General features: G+C 40.1%; 1 long non-coding RNA gene across 1 annotated transcript; it reads left to right on the top strand.

Moving 5' to 3' along the window:
* LOC118361559 (uncharacterized) lies at nt 1-17,139 on the top strand. The gene is made up of 5 exons (XR_004821018.2): nt 1-2,628; nt 13,050-13,334; nt 13,439-13,489; nt 13,583-14,138; nt 14,263-17,139. It is a non-coding gene; the product is annotated as an uncharacterized LOC118361559 (long non-coding RNA).
* Nucleotides 17,140-19,499: the final 2,360 nt, after the last annotated feature.

Raw genomic sequence — 19,499 nt, 5'->3', positions numbered from 1 at the left:
TTGCACTCCAATCAGATTCACAGGATTTTCCTACAGTGCTGCCCCACTTCCTGTGCCCCTTTTGTTTTCTATTAGGTTTGTAATTTTAGCATGGTAAAAGTTAAATGGAACAACTCACAGCTCTTCTACCATTTACATAAGTGTAGCTGGAGCTAACTGAAAAGCTGTTGAATACAGCAAGCAGCCACAGTCTTTCTGTAGCTCTGTGCACTGAGAGTCGGGAAGCAAGTTCAAGGAGTGAATAAACAAAACAAGAAAACACGAACAGCGCACTGACATGAAACAGGAACAGAAACCATGACACCTGGGAAGGAGCCAAAGGGAGTGACATATGTAGGGCAGTTAATCAAGGAGATGGAGTCCAGGTGAGTGTCATAATGCGTGTAACGATGGTGAAAGGTGTGCACCATAATGAAAAGCCTGGTGACCTAGAGGCCAGAGAGGGAGCACACGTGACAGTGAGAGCCCACCGGACGAGGCGCGAGAACCCGCCGAACCTGCCGAGGCGCGAGAGCCCGCCGAACCGGCCGAGGCGCGAAATCCCGCCGAACAGGCCGAGGCGCGAGAGCCCGCCGAGGCACGAGAGCTCGCCAAGCCCGCCAAGCACGCCGAGGCGCGAGAGCCCGTCGAGCATGCCAAGGCGTGGGAGCCCGTCGAGCCTGAGGCGTAGGAGCCCGTTGAGGCGCAGGAGCCCATCGAGCCTCCCAGGTAGCTCCGGTTTTGACACCAGGACCCACATCACCTCCAAAACAAGAAAAAACACTCCCGGATGCTTCCCTTTGGTGAGGCGTCATTCTGTAACACTGTGCGCTGAGAGTCGGGAAGCAAGTTCATTGAGTGAGCGTTTTAATAAATAAATGAAAACATAATGAACAAAATAAGAACCACGAACAGCGCACCGACATGGAACAGAAACAATGACGCCTGGGGAAGGAACAAAAGGGAGTGACATATATAGGGCAGGTAATTAAGGAGATGATGGAGTCCAGGTGAGTGTCCTGGTGATCTAGAGGCCGGAGAGGGAGCACATGTGACACTTTCATCACTGGTGCCTGGTCAGAAATAGAAAAGATCTGAGGGGGTCTTTATTCCATTCATTATATCAACCTAGCTAATAGAGCATTTTATAAATAACAAAATTAAATAGTTTAATTATTAACGCTGTATGAAATGTATACTAGTATCTGAGAAGTATTAAAACCTTATCATTTAAATGATGCCTAAAACTAAAAACGCTTCCTGAGGTAATTTCAAAAAATGCAATGTATTTGAAACATATTTCAAATAATTAAATGATCCGATCTCTCTGAGAAACTGAGCAGTTTCGTCAGCATTCTAAACTCATTAGACAGCTTGAGCTCCAGGGATAAATGCCTATGTGGGCTGTGTGATCAAATCAAATCACATTTTATTACTCACATGCGCCGAATACAAGTAGACCTTACAGTGAAATGCTTACTTCGTCATTCAGAGTTGGTTAAATTAACTCATCTGGGGAGGCCAAATGTTTTTTTTGTTGGTGACAAAATAAAATATAGTGCAACACATTGACTCCTGACAAGGACACTCAGTGAGCTCGACAGGCTGCTCTTTCAGTAAATTGGCTGGATTTCAGTGACTCGCCTTAATTCCATTTTACTGAGCTACTTACGTAGAACACATATATTTAATGACTAACAGCTTGCTTTGTCTTTTGACTGTCTGCCTATCTACAGTGCATTCGGAAAGCATTCAGGCACCTTGATTTCCACATTTTGTTAAGTTACAGCTATTCTCAATCTACACACAATACCCCATAATGATAAAGTGAAAATAGGTTTTAAGAAATGTTTGTACATTTCTTAACAATTAAAAACAGAAATGGCTTATTTACATAAGTATTCAGACCCTTTGCTATGAGACTCAAAAATGAGTTCAGGTGTATCCTGTTTCCATTGATCATCCTTCTACAACTTGATTGGAAATGATTTGGAAAGGCACACACCTGTTTACAGTATATAAGCTGTTATTGCCGCCAAAAGTGCTTCAACTGAGTTTTTGATTTGTCATTATGGTGTATTGTATGTAGATTGACGAGGGAAGAAAACAATATAATCCATTTAAGAATAAGGCTGTAATATAGAAAAAGGCAAGGGGTATGAATACTTTCCAATGATCCTGCTCGTTATTTCTCTTCATAATTAATCATCACACTACTAATCGAACAGACTATCTATTATTTTCTATCTATCTATTATCAGATAAGGATTGTGTTGATGCCTGGGGCGTTAGTTGGTGGATAGCATGGTTGTGTCACGTTCTGACCTTAGTTCTTTTGTTATGTCTTTGTTTAGTATGGTCAGGGCGTGAGTCGGGTGGGTTGTCTATGTTCCTTTTTCTATGATTTGGGATTTCTGTGTTTGGCCTGGTATGCTTCTCCATACTTAGGAAGCCTGGTTTCACTTTTGAGTTGTGGGTGATTATTTTCCGTGTTAGTGTTTGTTACCACACGGGACTGTTTTGTTTGTTTCACTTTGTTATTTTGTATTTTGTAGTGTTCAGTTTGACACATTAAAATGGACATTACCACGCTGCAAATTGGTCCAATCTCTCTTACTCATCATCAGAAGAAGAGGACGAGCGTTACAGGTTGTAGTGGATTTTCTGAAGTATTACATTTCTGGCACAGTTGGATGTTTTGTTTGGGCTAAAACAATAGTAGGCTTAAAATTGATACATTTTGTAGAATACAAATTTTTCAACTGAAACAATTGTTGACTTTATGTTGTTGTTGTTTTTCCCATCTATGACATGAATACATTGAGATAAAGATAGAAAAGGTTTTTTTGCTAAAAAACAAAACAAAGATGCCACTGTACATGGCAAAGATATAATTACTACCGTCACCTTGAATCTTGTCAGTCATAAGGTTCCAATGAATTATCATTGAACGCATGTGTAAAATTCAAAGCATAACATCTTGACTTCTTCAGAAATTCATGTTCCACCCTAAGACAGTGAATCAGACAAGATCTGCATTTTCGTCCACAAACCCATGTCTTTGTGTCTTGACATTTACATAACAGGTTACATACAGTACATGAACGCTCATAGTGTGTCCGAAATGCCTCTGGTAGTAAGTTCCCCAATGCTGAACAGGAAAGGACTCAGGGAGGACAAAATATGATCTTGCATTGTTCAGACATAATCTGGAAGTGGTTGTAGTCTTAATTAGGCCATGTAAGGTGCATATTTTATTATTAACTCTGAGTTTTTGCCCTGAAGCTGCCCTGAGTCACCCTGGGAAATGCAAGCCCTGCTATGATGTTATCCTTATCTCTGACTGGCAGGGAATCTGGGTCTGACTCTTGCTTGAGCATGCCCTGACAGGTGTTGTCATTATCAACTCTGATGTAAGCACAATAGAGCTGTGGGACTCCACACCAGAATGTATGTATCCCTATTATGACATTTAGGTATGGGACAAACACAGACGGTCTGTATGTTACCTGTAAATAATGGACGACGTGGTAGGGACGATTATTATTTTAAAATACTAATAGTCTCTCCTAACATCTGTAACAAAATGTTATGTCTGTCAGGAAGCTGTGGGATAAGAGGATTATGAGGAAAAATATTACCGGTGTGCTGGTTTTTGCGTCACTGATTATTTGGATGAATCACGATTTTGCGGGGGTGCACCTACACCTGTCATCTTTAGAATTTTGGAAGGGGAAGGGCTCATTTCAACCATAGACTTGGTTGAGAGAAGTTTAGAGGAGGGGGTGTGGACTACCAAAGAGGATCCTCCCTGGTTACGTCAGTCGCACTCGGCCAAACATCTCACCAAATGGAACATGTCTAAGCATGTACAGGTAACTAACAAAATAAAGAAAACACCAACATAAAGTGTCTTAATAGGGAGTTGAGCCACCACGAGCCAGAACAGCTTCAATGCACCTTGGCATAGATTTTATAAGTGTATTGGAGGGATGCGACATTTGGTCTTTTGTTGGTGGTGGTAGAAAACACTGTTTCAGGCAACGCTCCAGAATCTCCTATAAGTGTTAATTTGGGTTGAGATCTGATGACAGATGCATGGTATATTGTTTACATAGTTTTCAAGCTCATCAAACCATACAGTGACCACTCGTGCCCTGTGGATGGGGTCATTGTCATCCTATGGAGCATAGTCATGGTAGCCAAAATAATGGCCAAAATAATGTCCTGCCCAGCATTTTTATACATGACCCTAAGCATGATAGGATGTTAATTGTTTAAATAACTCAGGTACTTGCTTTCAATATACAATACTTTGTATCCCTCATACTCAAGCCTTTCCATTATTTTGGTAGTCACCTGTGTATACATCATTAAACTTGTCTAGCATATACGGCAGGTAGTCTAGCGGTTAAAAGAGAGCGTTGTGCCAGGTTGATGGTTTGCTAAGTGACAAAAATGGTTATGTACTGTATATGTATATGTTTTATAAATTGACACTACTGCTAAATTGACCGAATACATTAGGTTGGCATTTCATTAACACAAGATCAGTGACTCATATGGCACAGTGAGTATTTATGCCATTGCTAACCTAAAATAAGTTACAAGAACAGATTATACATTATATATAATCAGTGTGTATCTGATTAGTACTTATGTTGAAGAGTATTACATTTACTAAAAAGTCTAGACTAAAATGTATTTGGGGCCTATTCAGAAGGGATGTGCTCAGGGTTCCCAAACACGATCCTTCTGCATCAAAGGAGGTTAATGAATTGTTAGTGAACTAAGGGATAGTTTGAGACATACAGTATGTTGCCAGTGTTATGGAAGAAGTAAGGTAGTTAAGTTCTTATGAGCACAATTATGCTGCATTCATGACATCTTGTAAATTCGTATATACGAGCATACGACTGGGAAAAATCCACTTAAACCCCCCTCCAACTCGTAATTAATAGTGGTAATGTTGTCTATCATCCCTGTTCTCCGACTTCTCCCACATGTTGAACTCAGAGACCTAATAAGGAAATTACCTTGGTAACAGCATTTTCAGCAGTTAAATGCAATGACAAAATATCATTAATATAAACCAATCTATTTATATGCTTTTTTAACACTATAATTTGAGCAGCTTGTTTTCCATTAGGAAATCGGCACTCTCACCGATTTCAAAGCACGTGAATGCACACTTGTTGCTCCCAGTTTACAGTATTTTCAAAGTTTCCCACTTGTCATGAACACAGCCAGAGATCTGTATATAATGACGAGATGCTCATGTCTCCACCCTAACAATGGGAGTCGTTGTCCCAAAGGCAACAAGCTTAGGTCCAAAATAAGCCCATGGAAACGCATTGGGCTTATTTTGGACGAGAGTGAAGCCTCGCACTCCGCCTCTTCCTCTCTGATGGGCCATAATACGCTACACTTCCACACTCCATACCCAGGTGGCAGCAGCAACCGGGTCAGGTGCTGTGCTGTGTCAGGAGGTTTTGTTAAGTGTGCACACAGGTACGGGAAATCAGAGTGTGGGAGCTTACAGAGCCGTAAGACTGATGGAGTTTGATGTCCCTATTGCGCTTTAGGTTTTTAGTTTTAGGTCTTTAGTTTTGGGTATGTTTTTTTTGTAGTTCAAATCAATGTTTATTTGTCACGTGCACAGGATACGACAGATGTAAACAGTAGTTCCCTTTTTGAATATTGTAGCAACCAAACACCTAACAATCTCTTGGTGTAATGGTTAAGGTGTTGGTTTGAGAGTTCCTGGACCTGGGTTTGAGTCCCAGCTGGGGCAATCCCCTGATATAACTACAATATGTTTATTGTCATCACCATAAACTGAAAAAACAATTACCCACTTGGGCTGAGGGACCAAGGAATCAAGACTGAGCTGGCCCTGGACCGAGGTAAGGTTGCTGTCTCCAGGGACACATGCATATAACACAGTCCGCATATGGTCCATCTGTTCTGGATGACTGTGTTTTCACGCTCTCCGTAGCCGACGTGAATAAGACCTTTCAACAGTGGACTGGAGGCTGCTGAGGGGAAGACGGCTCATAATAATGGCTGGGAATGAGTGCATGGAATGGCATCAAACACGTGGAACCCATGTGTTTGATGTATTCTATTTGATACCATTCCACTCATTCCTCTCCAGTCATTACCAGAAGCGTGTCCTCCGCCATTAAAGGTGCCACCAACCTCCTATGGTAAACATACACAAGGCCGCAGGGCCAGACAGATTAACAGGACGCGTACTCAGAGCGTGCTCTGACCAGTTGGCAAGTGTCTAAACTGACATTTTCAACCTCTCCCTGGAACAATCTGTAATACCGCCATAGTCAATGTGCCCAAGAACGCCAAGGTGACATGTCTAAATGACTATCACTCCATAGCACTCACATCTGTAGCCATGAAATGGCTTTGAAAGGCTGGTCGTGGCTCACATCAACACCCTCATCCCAGACCTACTCCAATTTGACTACCGCCCCAACAGATCTCTATTACACTCCAGTGCCCTCTCCCACGTAGACAAGAGGAACATCTATGTGAGAATGCTGTTCATTGACTACAGCTCAGCATTCAACACCTTAATGTCCTCCAATCTCATCACTAAGCTATGGACCCTGGGACTGAAAACCTCCTTCTGCAACTGGATCCTGGACTTCCTACAAAGGCGAAACATCTGCCACACTGAACCTCAACACGGGGCCCCTCAGGTGTGCGTGCTTAATCCACTCCTGTTCACCCATGACTGTGTGGCCGTGCACGACTCCAACACCATCATTAAGTTTGTTTAGGAAACAACAGTGGTAGGCCTGATCACAGACGACAATGAGACAGCCTATAAGGAGGAGGTCAACGACCTGGCAGTGTGGTGCCAGGAAAAATACTTCTCCCTCAACATCAGCAAGACAAAGGAGCTGATCATGGACAACAGGAAACGGCGGGCTGAGCACGCCCCATTCACATTGATGGGGCTGTAGTGTTCCTCGGTGTCCACATCATAAAGGTTCTATCATGGTCTATACACACCAACACAGTTGTGAAGAGGGTCTCCCCCTTAGGAGACTGAAATTATTTTGTATTGGCCCTCAGACCCTCAAAAAGTCCTATAAGAACAGCTTCTACCTCCAAGCCATGAGACTGCTAAATAGTTAGTCCAGGTAGCAATTTGGTTAACTATTTAACTATCTGCATTGACCGTTTTTGAACTAACTTTTTGACTCATCAGATACTGTTTATTATCTATTTTGTTGCCTAACTTTATCCCTACCTACATCCCTATCTACAGTGCCTTTGGAAGGTATTCAGACTCCTTGATTTTTTTCGACATGTTATGTTACAGCCTTATTCCAAAATTGATTAAATAAAACATTTTCCTCAGCAATCTACACACAATACCACATAATGACAAAGCGAAAACAGGTTTTTGACATTTTTATTTATTTACATAAAGTATTCAAATACTTTCTATGAGACTATAAATTGAGCTCAGGTGCATCCTGTTTCCATTGAGCATCCTTGAGAGGTTTCTACAACTTGATTGGAGTCCACCTGTGGTAAATTCAATTCATTTGACATGATTTGGAAAGGCACACACCTGTCCCACAGTTGACAGTGCATGTCAGAGCAAAACCTAAGCCATGAGGTTGAGCCAGGTTTGTGTCGAGGTACAGATCTTTCAAAGAGTACTAAAACATTTCTGAAACATTGAAGGTCCCCAAGAAGACAGTGGTTTGGAACCACCAAGACTCTTCCTAGAGTTGGCCGCCCGGCCAAACTGAGCAGTCGGGGGCAAAGGGCCTTGGTCAGGGAGGTGACCAAGAACCCGATAGTCACTGACAGAGCAGCAGAGTTCCTCTGTGAAGATGGGAGAACCTTCCAGAATGACAACAATCTCTGCAGCACTCCACCAATCAGGCCTTTATAATAGAGTGACCAGACACAAGCCATTCCTCAGTAAAAGGAACATTACATCTAAAGGACTCTCAGACCATGAGAAACAAGATTATCTGGTCTGATGAAACCAAGATTGAACTCTTTGGCCTGAATGCCAAGCGTCACTTCTGGAGGCAACCTGGCAGCATCATGCTGTGGGGATGTTTTTCAGTGGCATGGACTGGGAGACTAGTCAGGATCGAGCAAAAGAGGAACAGAGAAAAGTACAGAGAGATCCTTTATGAAAACCTGCACAGGACCTCAGACTGGGGCAAAGGTTCACCTTCCAACAGGACAACGACCATAAGCACACAGCCAAGACAACGCAGGAGTGGCTTTGGAACAAGTTTCTGAATGTCCTTGAGTGGCCCAGCCAGAGTCCGTACTTGAACCCGATCGAACATCTCTGGAGAGACCTGAAAATAGCTGTGCAGCGGCACTCCCCATCCAACCTGACAGAGGTTGAGAGGATCTGCAGAGAAGAATGGGAGAAACTACCCAAATACAGGTGTGTTAAGCTTGTAGTGTCATACACAAGAAGACTCAAGGCTTTAATCGCTGACAAAGGTACTTCAACAAAGTACTGAGGAAAGGGTCTGAATAAAATGTGATACTTCAGTTTTTTATTTGTTATAACATTTCCAAAAGTCTGTTTTTGCTTTTTCCTTATGGGGTATTGTGTATGAAGGGGGGGAAACTATTTGATAAATTTTAGAATTAGGCTGTAACGTAACAAAATGTGGAAAAAGTCAAGGGGTCTGAATACTTTCCGAATGCACTGTATGTTTACCCACAATGTGACCTATGAACATCAATAGCAGAAGCAGGTGTAATAAGCTGAGTTTGCTGTAAAACCTTAGTGCATAGTATGTCATTTTTAGGGAAAGGCTGCTTATAAAAATGTCTAGTCTTTTTTGGCTCTTGCCTACACTAATATGTCATTTAAAATGTGTGTACTTAATTTTCAGGTTTTCTTTCACCAGAAGGATTTTTCTAAGTAATATTGATTCGTCAGTTCTAAGCTTGGGTTGTTGGGGGACAATTGTACATTAGAGTAAGGGCAAAGTCGGAGAAACACATTTCTTTATTGAGATATTTTAAATGCACAACCAAAAGCTTTATTTTATGAAGGTCGAAAGAAAATGTTGATGTATGAAAAATACATTTTCTGCAATTCTACATAGTTTAACATCTATTGTTAGGTAGGCTATTTCATGATGATGATAATAATAATTGAAGGCAAAGTTTTGTCCAGATTGTATGCTATTTTCCTGACAGAAATACTGTATGCTTAATATCGTATTATGAACAATCTTATATTTATGATATTTTTTTTTTTACTGCCTATGAATTGTGTAGTTTTCAGAAAGTGAATAGCTCAATTGAATGATTGCATCCGACTCCCACGTGACTCGTTTCAGTAAACTAGGCATTTGAGATGAGTATGTAAACAAAGTGGCATAGTTAAAGTGGCTAGTGATACATGCATTACATAAGGATGCAGTCGATGATATAGAGTACAGTATATACGTATGCATGTGAGATGAATAATCTAGGGTAAGTAACATTATACAATGCTACCTTATATAATGTTACTTACCCTACATTATTCATCTCACATGCATACGTATATACTGTAGTCTATATCATCAGTAGTTTTGGAATTGTTAGTTAGATTACTTGTTGGTTATTACTGCATTGTCGGAACTAGAAGCACAAGCATTTTGATACACTCGCATTAACATCTGTTAACCATGTGTATGTGACAAATACAATTTGATTTGATTTGTCGCTGGTCACGACTTCACAGGAGAGTCCTTTGAATGTAAACTGTTTGTTTTTTAATCTAAATGTGTTTTTTTTTGGCAGAAATGCCTTCTGGAAGATGTGCCTTAATAATAAACTTGAATGCCATCTGTAAGTACGATCCAATACATAATATGGTACACTTGTCATAATTAGGTTTTAGCCCAGAGAGGCTAGAACAGTGATCTTCAATGAGACTGTGCAGGGATCCGGATTGCGGACTTAAGAAAAAACTTGAATCACCAGCATACATTGACACTTTTGTTTTCATCCCCTGGATTTCTAGCCCCTTGATGTTCTTGTTGGATCTAATTTTACTAGCTAGCATTTCAATAGACTTAATAAATAGATATGGAGAAAACGGACAGTCATGTTTTACTCCTCTTAAAAGCTCAATTCTTTCTGAGAAGTAACTATTATTTGCTATTTTACATCTAGGGTTGCTGTACATAACTTTAACACATTGTATAAGAGATTTACCGAAATTAAAGTAATCCAGGAATTTACATATAAATTCTAGTTGTACTTTATGAAACGCATTTTCAAAATATGCTATGAAGACCAGGCCTGGTATCTTTTTTTGTTTGTTTTACCTTTATTTAACCAGGCAATTCAGTTAAGAACAAATTCTTATTTTCAATGACGCCCTAGAAACAGTGGGATAACTGCCTGTTCAGGGGCAGAACGACATATTTGTACCTTGTCAGCTCAGGGATTTGAAATTGCAACCTTTCGTTTACAAGTCCAACGCTCTAACCACTAAGCTACCCTGCCGCCCCAATGATGTTTCATAATGTTCAATTGTTTCAAGTAATTATTGTATATTATCTCCAAAATACTGTCCATGTAAAAAAAATGTTCAGTGTCTGATAAGGATGAACAATATCTGGTGAAACCTTTTTTATTCTTCGAGCTGTACATTTCACCAGGATTTTTGCATCACAATATTGAAGTGTAAGAGGCCTCCAGTTTTTTTTAAACAGACTGAACCTTTATACTTACCACCTGGGTCCTGTTTTAGTAGTAATGAAATCAGACATTCTTGTTGAGTACCTAAGTCTACCATTTAATTAATTAAGTAATTAAAACAGGCTAATAATGGATTTTTGAGTATATTAAAAAAGTCTGTGAGCTGTTTCAGGAAACAAGGCACATGTCACGGGTCAGCACTTCACAGGAGAACCATTTGAATGTAAAATAATACAAAAATCTAAATGGGTTTTTGGGCAGAAATGCCTTCTCGAAGGCTCATGTGCCTTAACAACAAACTTCTATGCCATATGTAAATATTAATAAAATTGTTAAATTATGAGTCTAGTTGGTTAAACCACAGAAAAAGTGAGCAACCTTCCCGCTACCCATGATTGGCTGAGATAATGAGTGGGCTGGACATGCCGAGAGATGTTTGGATTGGTCTGCCATATAGCACGCTTCTGTCTATTTGAGCTGGTCAGTTTGTGTAGGTAATCCTGTCTAACATGGCTTTTAACATTTTTTATTTTATAGTAAAACTTAACAGAAGACTCAACTATTCAAGTATCCATTTCAATAGAATGTCCCTGCAAAAACTGTTTCAGAGCACTCTCAGCTGAGTGTGCCAGAGTGCAGAATAACTGATGAATTTACAAATGCTCAACACCGGTTGAATATGGCCGGTGTCAGTGAACGTCTGCAAAAAAAGCTTAATTAAATTGTTGACAGGAGCACAATTATAGTCACCAATGCTCTGAATAACATGAAAACAGCCTAACCAGTTCTGCTAGGGCGATTAAAATGGTCAGAGTTTGGGTGGAGGTTAAAGCTTAAGATGATTCTTATGGCATTGCACACGGTCAGTGTGAACCAGAGTGACTTGACACAACAACAGGCCAAGCAAGCTGTACAAACAAAATGGAAACAACACAGGACGTCTTATTTAATGAAAGGGGTTGCAGTCTGCCGTGAAGCATTCATCCATGTATACGGGTAAGAGTCTAGCTACAGTTTCAGATATGATACGTTTTTAATTGAACCAATTTGGTTAACTTTAGCTAGCTATGACAATCGGTTTGTATTGCTAGTACTCTGTGGATTGGGATTATGGTTAATTGTTTAGCTATCTAGCTAAATGTCTGAACAAAAGACCCAAAGTTAAATCTTACTGTTAGCTAACGTAAACTCACACCATTCCATACAAATGTGCGCAACCGCAACACAAGAAAACTAATGGGACTGTAGCGACTGTGTTGACATCAAAATCTGAGGTATGAACTAAATTTCTATTCAAGCGTTGATCGACATGGTAATGGCTCTATAGTATTGGCGAAAAGTTGAAAAAAAACGGACCCTCAGTTACCTCATGACGTGTCATGCTGTAACGTACAGCACGCATAAAGCAATTATTTCTGTCTTACAATCTCTCTCCACCAGGTGTAGCAGTTCTCTCATCGTTTAAAAACAAGAAATGGACAGTGACGGGGGTAAGAGGGGGATACCTAGTCATATTTTGCGTCGTCACTGCAAGCGATAACGACTCTCAAAAAATCTGTTTACCTCTGAAGATCACTTTAGCACCATCCTAAAAACCCGATTCAAATTCGACACAAACCTTCAAATAGGTATGTAATTACACATTATATAAACTCTTTGTAGTGTTTTATTTACATTTTTAGAGACGATAAGGTGATAAGTTGGACAGATCGAGTGAAAAAAAGCAATTTTCCCACACAACATCTCTCCTTCTCACTATCATGCATTAGTTTCGCTTCCCCACCTGCCATTTTTACAAAGACTCAACGGGGCTCATTGCCTTCTTGAATCATGCAGAAACGGGCAGCATTTAGGTCGTGTCATTTATCTTGTTGGAAAGGGGAGAAAGTGTGCTTTAAAATGGTATTGACATTACAGTTGATCTGGAACTATTACGTTTTTGGGGGCGCTAAAAGAAGGTCAATTGTACGGACCAAGGCGATGTACAAAAGTGAGTGAGTTTACGTAAACTAGCTGATGTTAGATGGCTGGCTCGTTAGCTAACATTACATTTATGATCTGTGTGTAGTAATTTAATCTCAGAATGCCATTTCATGTTGCCAGTTATAGCCTAATGTTAGCTAGCTAACATTGAACCTATTTGGTTAACTTTAGCTATGACAATCTGTTCGTATTGCTAGTACTCTATGGATTAGGATTATGGTTCATTGTTCAGCTAGCATGTCTAAACAAAAGACTCCACCTCGCCAGATGATTACATGACCCATCAAGTTAGCCAGGTATGTCTGACGGTGATTATGGCAATCTATTGTATAATAATGGCAACATATTTGTATCTGGAATTTGCCTTTCAGCATCAGTAGAACAAGCCTTTCTCTCCTCCACCAGTCATACAAGGATAATGGTCTAATGCCTACCATCAAAAATAGAGCTGGCTCAAGCAAGCACAGGTTACACCTGAAGCATGAGGACTTGCAGCAAATTGTGAACTTCATCAATAACTACGCAGAGGATAACACAATAGTATTACCAGGACGCCATCCCAGGACACAAACACTTTGGTGGAGAGCTGCTGCAATCCCATGTGACAAAAGCAGCAGTGTGGCGTCTCTACAAGAATCGATGACAACACTTGGAATGTAAAGCATAAACAACACACTTTCATTATTTAATCATTGACCTCCATGATAGGCACTACTTTTATTGATCTCACATTATTTCATGTTTTCATTTTAACTTCCAGTTTCCGAGATGATGTTTCTGTATGCAGTGCTGATGCTCTGCACATTTGTAGGTAAGTGAAACTTACCTGATAATGATCCATAAAAAAATATGTTTTATAGTACATTTTCTTTTCATTAATTTTATGTTCTTTTGTTGTTTGCAGGTGCACTATCCTTCTGACCCATACAGCCAGGTCCCATCTACTTTTTAACTCCTCACAAGTGTGGCTTGTTTGGTGTCTGCTGTGAAGCAACTACTTAATTGATGAAGGCACGTCATCTAGCAAAGGCAGAAGCGCGGTCATCAACTACATGCACCATTTCTTCACCAACTATGGAGTTGGGGAAACACGTGTGGACCTTAATTGTGATAATTGCAGTGGCCAAAACAAGAACAAGTTTGTGCTCTGGTATTGTGCCTGGTGGACCATGCTTAAGCTCCACTACAGTCTGGACCTTCACTTACCTGATCACAGGCCACACCAAGTTTGCCCCCGACTGGTGCTTCGGCCTCATCAAGCAGCGCTTCAGAAAGACCAGAGTGAACACTTTGTCTGAGATTGCTGGTGTTGTGAAGGACAGCACTGTGACAGGGGTCAAGATCCCACAGCTGTTTGGACTGGAGGATGGTACGGTGCTGGTGGAAAACTATGGCTGGCAACAACACCTGACTCCGTACTTCAGGCCGCTGCCACTGTTCAAGCAGTACCAGCACATCATGTGAATATCATTTTCATTGCGTTGTATGAGGTTATTCTTCTTATCTAAACTTGGGAGGTGAATTGATGTAGTGCAAGGTTGTAATGTCTTCTATTTTTTGTTGTTGTTATTTCCTGTTCTACAGCTTCAATGCTCTGGAGCCTGGTGTTGTTGTCGCCAAGGAGCGTTCTGACTCAGTCAGGACAAGGTTTCAGCTGCTGCGCAACGCTGACATCCTTCCTCCCATAGATGGTCTGCCTGTACAAGCACCACCTGGACAGGACACAGCTAGACAAACTTAGGTTTTTGAGAAGATCATGGAGTTCTCAAAAAGATCATGGACATCACATGCCCTGCACCAAAGTCAAGGACAGGACAGAAACAGGCTCTTCGAATATAGATTCCCTTGTTCGTGCATGGTTCAGATGGACCAGTCATCAGCACAATCTACAGTGCCTCTATTCAAGTGACTTTCTCCTAACACACACACTGTATGTTGCTGATGCTATCTTTAGCTGCTCAGCCACTTTACCCCTGATTGTATGCATATAACTAACTCATCTATCACTGATATTGATATTGTTCTTGTACATACTGTATATTTTATTCATATTGACACTGTCTATTTCTGATATTGCTACTACGCAAGTAACCATTTGGCTGTACAGTTTACACCTTCTGTAGAGACCCATCCACTTGGCAACATGTGGCTGGGGGATATAGCATTTCAAATGACCCATCAATTAAGACAAGTGTGTCTGGTTAATCGTAATCTAAATATTTTTATACGGACACTTTCTGTTTACCTCTTATTGTAGGCTACTACTTTTACCACTTTTAATCTTAATCTTTACTACACTACTCACTGTTTAGCACATGACTTCACATGTGAATCATTAAAGAGATGGTTGGGGCTGGCTTAAGAGGGTGTGAACAATGCTGAATGGGTGTAGACAAAGGAGAGCTTTCCAGTAGGTACCAAAACATTCAAAGGCCATTTTATCAAAAGTGAGTTGAACAAGTTTATCAACTTTCTAAGCAGAATAACTTTCCCATTGCTCCTCGCACAGTGTATGATATACCATTTTGTAGCTCTGAGTCTCTACTTTTATCCAATGTAAACACATTTCATATTTTGCTACATATGACTGATTTGAGCCGGTCAGTCACATATACCTCTACTGGTATACCATCAAGCCACATGTCTTAACAAAAGACTCCACTATGCAAGTAACCATTTCAATAGAATGTCACTGCGACAACTGTTGATAGACATAGCTGGTAAATTTGCTCTGGCGATCTACTCCGATTTCAGAACACTCTCGTCTGAGTGTGCCAGCGTGCAGAATAACTGATGAATTTACGAACGCTCAATACCCATTGAATATGACCGGTGTCAGTAAACATCACCAAAAAAACGTATATTGTTGCCAGCAGCACAGTTGCAGTCACCAACGCTCTGGATAACATAACAGCCTAACTGGCTCTGCTAGGATGAGTAAAATGGTCAGATCAAATCAAACTTTCAGTGAGCTGTTCTCTCATTTGTGTCTAAGTAGCTAGTCAATGTTAGCCAGTTAGCTCGTATGCTTGACTGCTGCTGCTAAGAGGGATTGCTCAGACAAAACCTTAAAGAGATGGGTGGGCTAAAGTTTAAGAGGGTGTGAACGATGCTTAATGGGTGTAGACAAAGAAGAGCTCATCAGTAGGCACCAAAACATTCAAAGACCATTTTCTCAAAAGTGAGGTTCTAAGTTTATCTATTTTCAAACCATAATTACTTTCCCATTGTTCCTTAAATGCAGAGTATGATATACCATTTTGTAGCTCTGTGTATGTGTTTTTATCCAATGTAAAAAAAATACAATTTCAAATTTTGCTACATAGACCAACTCAATGCGGTCGGTCACACATAGAACAGGATGACTTCTAATTCACATTCAAAGCAAACAGTTAAACGTCGTAGCTCAGCCTCTGAATGTCATAGAGACAAAAAATACCTCCATGTAAAGTTGAAGTCAGAAGTTTACAAACACCTTAGCCAAATGCATTTATATTTTTATGGCTGCAGGGGCAGTATTGAGTAGCTTGGATGAAAAGGTGCCCATTGTAAACGGCCAGCTCCTCAGTCTCAGTTACTAATATATGCATATTATTATTGGTATTGGATAGAAAACACTGAAGTTTCTAAAACTGTTTGAATTATGTCTGTGAGTATAACAGAACTCATATTGCAGGCAAAAACCTGAGAAATTCCACTTCCTGTTTGTATTTTTTCTGGGGGTGGCAGATTTTCAACCAAGCTCTCATTGGAATTACAGAGATATTGATGAGTTTTCACTTCCTACGCCTTCCACTAGATGTCAACAGTCAATAGAACTTTGTCTAATGACTCTAATGTGAAGGGGGGTCGAATGAGACAGGAAATAGTCACCACTGCCACTAGTTGACCATGCTTTCACTATGCGCGTTCACAGGGGAAGCACCTGCGTTCCACCGCTCATTTGAAGTCATTCTAATTCTCCGGTTGGAACGTTATTAAAGATATATGTAAACAACATTCTAAAGATTGATTCAGTACATCGTTTGACATGTTTCTACTGACTGTTGGACATTTTGTCACGTTATAGTGGACGCGCATTGTGACTTTGGAATTGTTTACCAAATGCGCTAACCAAAGTAGCTAATTGGACATAAATAACGGACATTTTCGAACAAATCAAGCATTTATTGTGGACCTGGGATTCCTAGGACTGCATTCTGATGAAGTTCATCAAAGGTAAGGAAAAATGTATCATGTATTCTCTGGTTTCTGTTGACTACAACATGGCGGCTAATTTGGCTACTGTTCTGAGCTCCGTCTCAGATTATTGCATAGGTTGCTTTAAAAAAATTCTGACACAGCGGTTGCATTAAAGAGAGGTATATCTATAATTCCATGTGTATAACTTGTATTATCATCTACATTTATGATAAGTATTTCTGTTGAAACGATGTGGCTATGCAAAATCACTTGATGTTTTTGGAACTAGTGAATCTAATACGTCAATGTAAACTCAGATTTTTTTATATAAATATGAACCTTATCAAACAAAACATGCATGTTTTTCAAGGTTAGTGATGAATTTTTATCTCTATTTCTGCTTTTTGTAGTGCTTTTGCTGAAAAACATATTTGAAATTGGACACTTTGGTAGGATTAACAACAAGATTAACTTTAAAATGATATAAGACATGTGTGTTTTAGGAATTGTAATTATGAGATTTCTGTGGTTTGAATTTGGCGCCCTCTATTTTCACTGGTAGTTGTCATATCGATCCCGTTAGCGGGATTGCAGCTATAACAAGTTAAACTCAGTTTTTCACAATTCCTGACATTTAATCCTAGTAAAAATGTCCGGTCTTAGTCAGTTAGGATCACCACTCTATTTTAATAATGTGAAATGTCAGAAAAATAGCAGAGATAATGATTTATTTCAGCTTTTATTTCTTTCATCACATTCCCAGTGGGTCAGAAGTTTACATGCACTCAATTAGCATTTGGTAGCATTGCCCTTAAATCATTTAACTTGGGTCAAATGTTTTGGGTAACCTTCCACAAGCTTCCCACAATAAATTTGTTGAATTTAGGCCCATTCCTCCTGACAAAGCTAGTGTAACTGAGTCATGGTTTGTAGGCATCCTTACTCCAATACCTTGACTTTGTTGTCCTTAAGCCATTTTGCCACAACTTTGGAAGTGTGCTTTGGGTCATAGTCCATTTGGAAGACCCATTTGCGACCAAGCTTTAACTTCCTGGCGGATGTCTTGAGACGTTGTTTCAATGTATCCACATAATTTTCCACCCTCATGATGCCATCTATTTTGTGAAGTGCATCAGTCCCTCCTGCATCAGTCCCCATGTGCAGTTGCAAACCGTAGTCTGTCTTTTTTATGGCGGATTTGGAGCAGTGCTGAGAGGCCTTTCCAGTTATGTCGATATAGGCCTAATTTATTGTGAATATAGATACTTTTGTGCCTTTTTCCTCCAGCATCTTCACAAGGTCCTTTGCTGTTGTTCTGGGATTGATTTGTACTTATCACACCAAAGTAAATTCATCTCTAGGAGTCGTCTCCTTCCTGATGGTTTGATGGCTGCGTGGTCCCATGGTGTTTATACTTGCATACTACTGTTTGTACAGATGAACGTGGTACCTTCAGGCGTTTGTAAATTGCTCCCAAGGATGAACCAGATTTTTTTTTTCTGAGATCTTGGCTGATTTATTTTGATTTTTTGATGATGTCAAGCAAAGAGGCACTGAGTTTGAAGGTAGGTCTTGAAACACATCCACAGGTACACCTCCAAATGACTCAAATGATGTCAATTTGCCTATCAGAAGCTTCTAAAGCCATAACATAATTTTCTGGAATTACAAGCTGTTTAAAGGCACAGTCAACTTAGTGTATGTAAACTCCTGACCCACTGGAATTGTGATGCAGTGAATTATAAGTGAAATAATCTGTCTGTAAACAATTGTTGGAAAAATTACTTGTGTCATGCACAAAGTAGATGTCCTAACCGACTTGCCAAAACTATAGTTTGTTAACAAGAAATGTGTGGAGTGGTTGAAAACAAGTTTTAATGACTCCAACCTAAGTGTATGTAAACTTCCAACTTCAACTGTAACTGCTGCTCACCCTCCTTTCATGTTTCTCACTTTACTAACTGTGAATTACTGTATAATTTTCACATTTTACCAGTAAAATAATTCATGCAGCATCTGCACGTCAACCATTTGATCACAATCAGTTTCATAGGAATGTGCACTTAGATCTTCTCAAATTATGTACAGTGTTTATTCCTGAGCAAATTCGCAGCCAAACATTCTGCATGTGTAGGCGACATTTTAACCGTTGGCCATGAGCCAGTGTTTGGTCAATTCAAGTGATCAGTCTGTCGCACATGGAATACAATGTGTGTGGCCGGTTATTTTGATTGTTTTTTAAATTATATTTACAACAGAGAAAGGTTGTTTATTGTTACAACAGTTTGTTGAAGTTTGTACACCAGACAAAGACATACGATCATGTGCAGGGTGAGTGAGAACAGAAACAAGGGGCAAGTGGCAGCGGAAGGAGCTGCAGCTACATACATTGTTTTAATGTAAAGTAGAGAATCCCCACATGCTCCGAAGGTTCGATTGTTTAGCTATGGGATGAAATGTCCAGAGAATTCGGCCAAGCAGCCAGTTTGTAAAAGTAAACAAAACCTCTGTAACGCATCTGAGGGAAGAAGCACTCCCAACTCATAATGCTATATCGAAACTGCAAATGACAGCTACAGGAAGTAAACATCAAATGACAACAGGAAGTAATGTCAATGCAAGGTCAGCGGGGACTCGTC

The sequence above is a fragment of the Oncorhynchus keta genome, chromosome 2 (assembly GCF_023373465.1).
Source record: "Oncorhynchus keta strain PuntledgeMale-10-30-2019 chromosome 2, Oket_V2, whole genome shotgun sequence".
In the NCBI taxonomy this organism is placed as follows: Eukaryota; Metazoa; Chordata; class Actinopteri; order Salmoniformes; family Salmonidae; genus Oncorhynchus; species Oncorhynchus keta.
This window is presented reverse-complemented; position numbering and strand designations above follow the sequence as displayed.